The 7,819-nt window shown below is 31.5% G+C and overlaps 1 protein-coding gene across 5 annotated transcripts in view; it reads left to right on the forward strand.

The window, feature by feature from the left end:
• The window catches only part of kug (kugelei), a 537,878-nt gene that overhangs the window by 452,233 nt on the left and 77,826 nt on the right, over nt 1-7,819 (forward strand). The gene's annotated exons all lie outside the window — the stretch shown is intronic.

Genomic DNA, 7,819 nt, shown 5'->3' on the forward strand with positions numbered 1-7,819 from the left:
TTCTTATTCATCCCCTTTATAAAAAGAAAATTAAACTTATGTATTTCTGAAATGATTTATTTTGACAAAATCAGAGTCATTTAATTTGATATGTAAATATGTTAGGTATTGATTAACGATTTTTCTTTAATGATTATAATATTTGTTCATAAAAACAGTTGAAAATAAAAATAAGTGTTGGTAAAACAGATTCACCCAATCAAGAAAGGTAAACACTAAATTATTAATTGGTTGATAAAAGGAAAAAGCTGATTAATCACTATCTGCTGAGTCAGGGTTGCAGTTATTTTTTTAGTGTAACTAAGCTTTAACGTTGGCATGTGATGATCTGTTTGCCTATCCTAGTTTTCTCTAACTGGTCGATAGCAACCTCAGCGGTAGGCTTGATATCGGTCCAGTTCATCAAACATGATAATAAACGTTAGGACATTTAATATCACCCGTTTATTAATTGCTAATTATATTTAAGGAAGTGATGTGGTCTGCATTCACGCTCACCCGTCAGGCTTTCCCCCCCAGCTTCCCACTTTATAGAGGGTGTCTTCAGAATTATTTTCCAGAGTCGACTTATTTCTGATAATTCAAAACATAAATTTAATGCCACAGCCAAAAAGTTTAGATTTTTTGTCCCGCGTTAGATTAGTTGTATGTTATAAAATATTTACGTTAATCTAAACTAGTCAAATCACGGAATACGCTGAAGAATTTATCAAAGATTAATAATTATTTTTTTAGACCAAATCGTTCAACTATTGATCTATTTTTTTTCATTACGTCAAATATTACAGAAAAAGTTGGAATACAACGGCTTAGTTCATCAGCTTTCCATAGATTAAAAAAAAACTTAAGATCCAATTGACCGCCAGGAGCAGTATAATATTTTGAGTGAACAGGGAATAGAGAAGTTAATAAATCTAGTGCGGATGTGCTTAACCGAAACGTTTAATAAGGTACAAAGTTCAAGGTTCGACGGGGTTTAAAGCAAGGCGATTCTCAATCAACAGTTTTATTTAACTTAGCACTAGAATACATTATTAAAAATATGATGCATACCGAAGAGGGTTTAAATTTAGGTGGTTCTTGGTGGTTAGCGGTGCTTGGTTAGACTAATGATTAGGTGAGGACAAGGAAATTATAAAACTAAATACAACTACGTTGATAAACTCAAGTTAGGAACTAGGTCTCGAAATGAATACGGATAAAATAAAACATATGGCTGGCCTGATATAAATGTAGGAGGAAACACATTTGATCTAGTAGATAGGTTTAAGTATTTAGGTAATGAAATCGACGAGGAAATGAAAGTAAGGTTAAAGCCGGGAAATTCTTGTTATTTTTCAGTTTCAAAATTGCTTAGCTCGTGCCTTCTGTTCTAAAACATATAATTTAAAATGTACACTATTATCTCTCCCACTGTTCTTTATGGGTGCGAAACGTGGGCTCTTTCTTGAAGAGAATAACAGCGCTTTAAGGTTTTTGAAAATAAAATATTACGCAAAATATTTAAACCGAAAGAGGATGAGTTAAGGGAAGAATTTAGAAGGCTACGCAGCGCTGAACTGAGGGAACTGTACCCGCTAAATATATTTCAGGTTATAGGATTGCGGCGAATAAAAAGAGAATTAGTAACGAACGGATTCCTAAAACGTTAATTAACATTGAACCGACTGTTAAACTTCCGAGGGGTAGACTGAAACGTAGATGGCAGGATTGGTTTAAAAGACTGATTTAGTAGATTTGGGTTTGGCCGGACGTCACTGGAAAAATGTATGTTGAGAACGATTAGTGGTATCGGCATGGGACCTTCGGGTTTTCTTGGCCTTTATTATTATGAGGTTGGGTGTGAAGTCCACCATAGTTGAAAATGGAAAAGTAAGTCAAATTTGTTTTTAAAAATATAATACAATATAAGAAATTTATTAACATAGGACTGGCAGATATTTGATATTTGATCTGGTAGAGTTCCTTATTTAGTGGATCGAGGTAAGACACACTCATGGCTCAATATATCTTCTTTATGAGATGTCCAGGGGTGACAAGCTCCGTATTTCCCGAGAGGACTTATTAATTTCATCAGGCTGACTTTGATGATAGCTCGCCCCTATGTACTATGAGGTATTTCTCTTGGTCTCCTTTACTACTTGGATCATTTTAGCAACCATCTATGAGAATTATATTCATTATGTTACTTTTAACGGAAACCTAATTCCGAAGGCACTGGAACCCAAGTTTGTTAATGTATATTTATCGGTTTTATATTACATCTGGTCCTGTCCAGATGTTACATATTCAGTTGATATAACATAATATCTACTGACTTTTCTTGTTGGAAAAAAAATGTTTTTTCAAATTGATAATTTTATTAAGCCACTACTTTTACAACAAAAAAAAAATAGAGATTTTAATATTATTTCTACATACTATATAGAAAAATGTGATAACTGTATTACTAGAATGTATCTCTTTGTTGTTTTTTTTTATTTTGCCCGATGAATGCCTGTAGGCCAAAATATGCGCGCAGGATTATTATTAATTTCTTTGAGGAGGAGCTAGTCGGGGTTGCAGGGTGTATTTATTCTGCATAATATTCTTTGCCAGTATATCTTCAATAGGAAAAATCAAATTTCGCAAAATCAATACTCGAATTATTTAACAAAAAAAAAACTAGCTATAATTTAGTATTCAATTAAAAAGACCAAGCGTAGGGCCGAGAGTTGGGGCTGACCCTTGCCAAGGTTTGGACCTCTACCCTTTATATTACTCATTTTAATTTATATCGAGACCGATAAATTGTCTACCAGTTTTAGAGAACTCGATTACAACGCAATGATATTCTTTTGTGTAATTTACATATAACGTATGTAACATATGAGTACATGTTACACTATATCTACACTGTAAAGGATACAACAGTTCTTTAAGATTGGTGCATCTGTAGCATCAAGTTTTAGCGCAACCTGTCCGTCTTTGCTCGTGATACAAAAATCATTTCTGCCCCATGGTACAAATCCGTGGCTGGCGATACCTCGTCGATACCTGCGATGGATTAGCCTCCTCCTTGAGGCTGTCTCGGTATGATCATACTTGTAAGCTGTCACAGCCTGCGATGGAATTGAACCTTCTTATACTGGATCTACATATCAGATTGTAGATAATAAAAATAGTACTACCAAACCTATAAATTCAACCTTCGTTCTAGTATTTTTATCAAAAACTTTTTAAATTAATTACCAAGCCATATAATGTCTTGATAAAAAGATACATTTGTACTATGTTAAATCAAAAACTTCTAAAGTAATTCACAAGATTTGAACAGAATTGGTACAGTTTTAAAATATAAAATCTTATATTAGTATTGAATCTAACGGTTGGGGAAATTATTTAATTAATTAAAACACGGATAGCTCAAGTATTCTTCTTTTGACAGTTTTAAAACAATGTATACTAAAATCAAACGTGTGGCTTTAGCACACCCTTTGATTTGTGGCCAAAAACCGGGTTCGCCGCAATCCAAATAACCCATCCACATGCTTGTGCATACAGAATTATTTTTAAAAAATTATTAATTCTGCTGTTCGTAAAATTTCTCCTATAAAAAAAAATATCAGACTACGTTATCATTGTCAACGAAATTATCTATTTTAAAGATAATTTGGGTTTTCCTACTCGAAGTAGAGCAACAAATGAACCATTAGATAATAAAATGATATATTTGAAATTTATCTATTATCTTCAATTATTTCATTTTGGTGTAGATTTTATTGGCCAATATAATCTTTTGTCTTTTTATCACATATTGAAATCCCTCTCTGATGAGTTATTGGATTCACGCCCTTTATATAATCATCACCAGGACACCTCTGCATTTTAAATATATTTCATTATACTTTGAAGTCACACCAACTGATTTGAAATACCGTTGTTTGTTTCAATTATTTGTTTCTGATTAATATTTTATAACACAATTACAAGACAGAATTTATTGTTTTATATTAGAGTGCTACCAATGGGTAGTTTCTCTACACGCCTGTAACACTCCAATTTAACTTAGATCAGATTTACTAAATGTATTATAATGTACAGTTGTAAATAGCAATAAATAAATATTTTTTTTAATTTTATTTATTTGTTGATATTTACAACTGTATAAAAAAATACAACCAGTAAATTTGATCATAATGACATAATGATATGATACAGGATGTAGAGAAACTACCCAGTAGTAGAACTCTAAAAACAGTTTACAATATAAGGTCACGAGACCATCTTCTTTTCAGGCGCCTCGGAGGATTGCCAGGAATGGAAGAGGAAGCAAGGTTAGAAACGAGTGGGTTTGGGTGGTTAGGGAGTTTATTATGGAAGGCATAATATCGGGTTCGGGCTAGATCGGTTACATAAGGAACGTTAAATAAATATTAAAAAAATATATATATGTTATATAATGATATAATATAAATGTGTTTTTAAATAAAGGAAATTAATTTTTGATAAAATATTATTAAGATATTTGTTCAGCATTTCAAATTTTATAACCACCCCAAAGCTATATAATAGAATCACCCCCTAAAAACCAATGTTTTTAGAGCGATATAGTTTATGTATAGTGCCTAGAGGTCTGTTTCACACCTCTTAGGCTTATATCTAATGACTTTAGCAAGTGCCCTGTTTATTTGTTTATTGTTATTTATAGGAGTATTTAGGGGGTTCTCCAGGCAACAATATTCTACCTCCCCGCAGTCACCTGCTCCCCCACAACTCTGTATAGATTGTAGTTAAAAATTGGTGGCTCTTTAAAAATGTAAAATAAAAAAAATAATTCGGAGCTCCACAACAACAATAAGCCACCTAATAGATAACTATTTAAAGTTGAGTAAATTTGCTAAAATATGAGCCATAATAATAGAGCTATTTACCTTCAATTATTCCCGAGATACAGTTTTTTCAAAAGCAATATTTCATAAAAAATGTACTGTAATATCAGTACTTAGCGAATGAGTTGTGGGAACTGTATTTCTCAGGCACCATGAGACTTACAGATATCTGCGAGCAATCAAATTATAGACAGTTTAATGTACTAAAAAATAATAGTAGATTTAATAATATTCTTTTCACAAAAACACAACATAACTAATAAATTTCCAACGAAGTTTCGATAATAATAAATTAACAATGAAACAGAAAGTTAGAAGTATGTTAACTCCTATTCGTTATAATACAAGAGCCCAAGAGCAGAAACAAATCAGTCGTTTCACCCCAATTTTGGATCACTTCAATGAAAACTAGGTGTAATTACTAGTAAAAATTTATGAATCTGTCAAGTATAATTAGGAATAATAAAAATAGGGGTTGTTTAAAAACGTAACAAAAAAAAAATTTTCATTCCCTGTTCTATATCATTAAAACTACCTACAACACTAGGTAGGCTAATTGAACATCATTTATAGTAGAGTAAATTTGCTAAATATGAGCCCTAATACAGCTCTTTAATAATAATAGAAATAATCTTTATTTATTCTGGGATTGATTCCATTAGAATAATTTACAGACGTCAAAATTAGGCTTTAGAGCCTTAGAGTAAATTACAAAATAGAGATGAAATTACAAGATGTCATAAAATAAAATAATACAATGAATTTAAAAATATACAAATAAACAACCATAATCAACATAATATATAAAATAATGACAAAATAAAACCACTTGTCATATCTTAAAACATAAGATGACTTTCTGATAGTAAATTAAAAGAAAAAAAATGATAAAAAATCAAAGACAATTAAACTAAAAAGTATTAAAGGAAAAGATATAATTTCTGCTAGTGTACATATTTACAATTATAAACGAAGATCTAAGACATAAAATAGAGAAATTATATAAACCTTTTTTGAAACTTTCAATTGTTATTCATCCGGAATTGGGTGGACAGAAGGTAGTCGAAGATACGTGATTTGAAGATTGGAAGGGTATTAAAACTAGGAATAAAGGAGGGAATAGAATTCCATAGGGAAGAGGAACGGATGAGGAAAGATCTACCAAAGGCTGCGGTTCGATGGGCAGTTACATATAAGTCTGAAGGCCGTGTGCGGGTATTGCAGGAATGCACTGAGGACTTAAATTGAAGGATATCTAAGATGTACGAAGGACGGCGGAATTGGATAATTTGATAGAAAAAGGAAGCAAGGAAATATTTACGACGGAAGGAGGGGTAAAGCCACTTCAACTCTTCATAAAATCAGGTGAAAGAGGCGTCCCTGGGGACCCCAAAGATGAATTGTACTTAGTGAATTTATCATGGTAAATGTTTATTTTTAAAAGTACTAAATTAAAGATACTTTAATGTGCTATAAAGTAGTTTATGACGATGAACTTCGTAGGAGTAGAAGTTTTTATGATATTTGCTAAAATAAAATTTATTTTCATATGCAAATACCACAAAAACTACTATCCCTACGTCCCAACTTTGTAAAAACTAAAAAATACTTTTCACGGGAACTATTGAACGTAAATGAATTAAATCCCTATGGAATTCCATTCCCTCCTTTATTCGTAGTTCTAATACCCTTCCAACCTTCAAATACCGTATCTTCAACCACCTTCTGTCCACCCAATTCCGGAAGAATAACAGTTGAATGTTTCAAACAAAGTTTATATATTTTCTGTACTTAATGTTTCAGAATTTAGTTTATTCTTGTAAATATGTATATTAGCAGAAATTGTACCTTTCCATTTAGTATTTTTAGTTTAATGTAATGATTTTTATCAATTTTGTTTTCTATTATTATTATCAGAACTGTTTGTCATCTTATGTTTTATGATATGACACATGGTTTTACTTTATTTGTTCTATTCTTATTTTATATATTCTGTTAATTATTGTTGTTCATTTTAATCTTTTCAAATTCATTATTTTATTATGTTTTATGACGTTTTATAATTTCACTCTTATTTTGTATTTCACTCTAAGGCTCTAAAGACTAATTCTAACACCTGCATGTTATTCTAAAGGGATCAATCCCAGAATAAATAAAGATTATTTTTATTATTATTAAAGAGCTGTATTAGGGCTCATATTTAGAAAATTTACTCTACTGTAAATGACATTCAATTAGCCTACCTAGTGTTGTAGGTAGTTTTAATGATATAGAACAGGGAATGAAATTCTTTTTTTTTTTTTACGTTTTTAAACAACCACCATTCTTATTATTCCTAATTATACTTGACAGATGGATAGTCAAAAAAGAGTTATCTTTTTGTTCCGTGCTACAATACGTTTAATTGATAAAGGATCGAGGACTATGGAATGTAAAATGAAAGTTTTGTCGAGGTGCTGGCTAAGTTCTGTTTGCCTCTCCTAATGATTTGTCAGAGCTTCTCTTAGAGTTTTACCAAGTTCCCAGGATTTCCATAAAGTTTTTGTAAACTCTCTTAGGTTTTTCTTTTTTGTTATTTAAATTTAGTTGGTTGGTCAATATAGTTAATTAGGATTTGTTAAATGGGTGTTTATTACTAGGCGATTACATCTCAGTTGGTTTTGGTAGATATTCCAACAACTTTATTAAGTTTTATTAATGCTTCAAATCTATTCGCTCATAGTAAAATGTATGTGAATTGGTACCAATATTTTGTGTTATAATGTGTGTGTATGTGTATGTGTGTGTGAGGGAGGGAGGGGGGAGGGAGAGGGAGAGAGAGAGAGAGAGAGAGAGAGAGAGAGAGAGAGAGAGGCTATTTACCTTCAATTATTCCCGAGATACAGTTTTTTCAAAAGCAATATTTCATAAAAAATGTACTGTAATATCAGTACTTAGCGAATGAGTTG

Source organism: Halyomorpha halys, unplaced genomic scaffold (genome assembly GCF_000696795.3).
Source record: "Halyomorpha halys isolate HHAL.00 unplaced genomic scaffold, Hhal_1.1 Scaffold163.1, whole genome shotgun sequence".
In the NCBI taxonomy this organism is placed as follows: domain Eukaryota; kingdom Metazoa; phylum Arthropoda; class Insecta; order Hemiptera; family Pentatomidae; genus Halyomorpha; species Halyomorpha halys.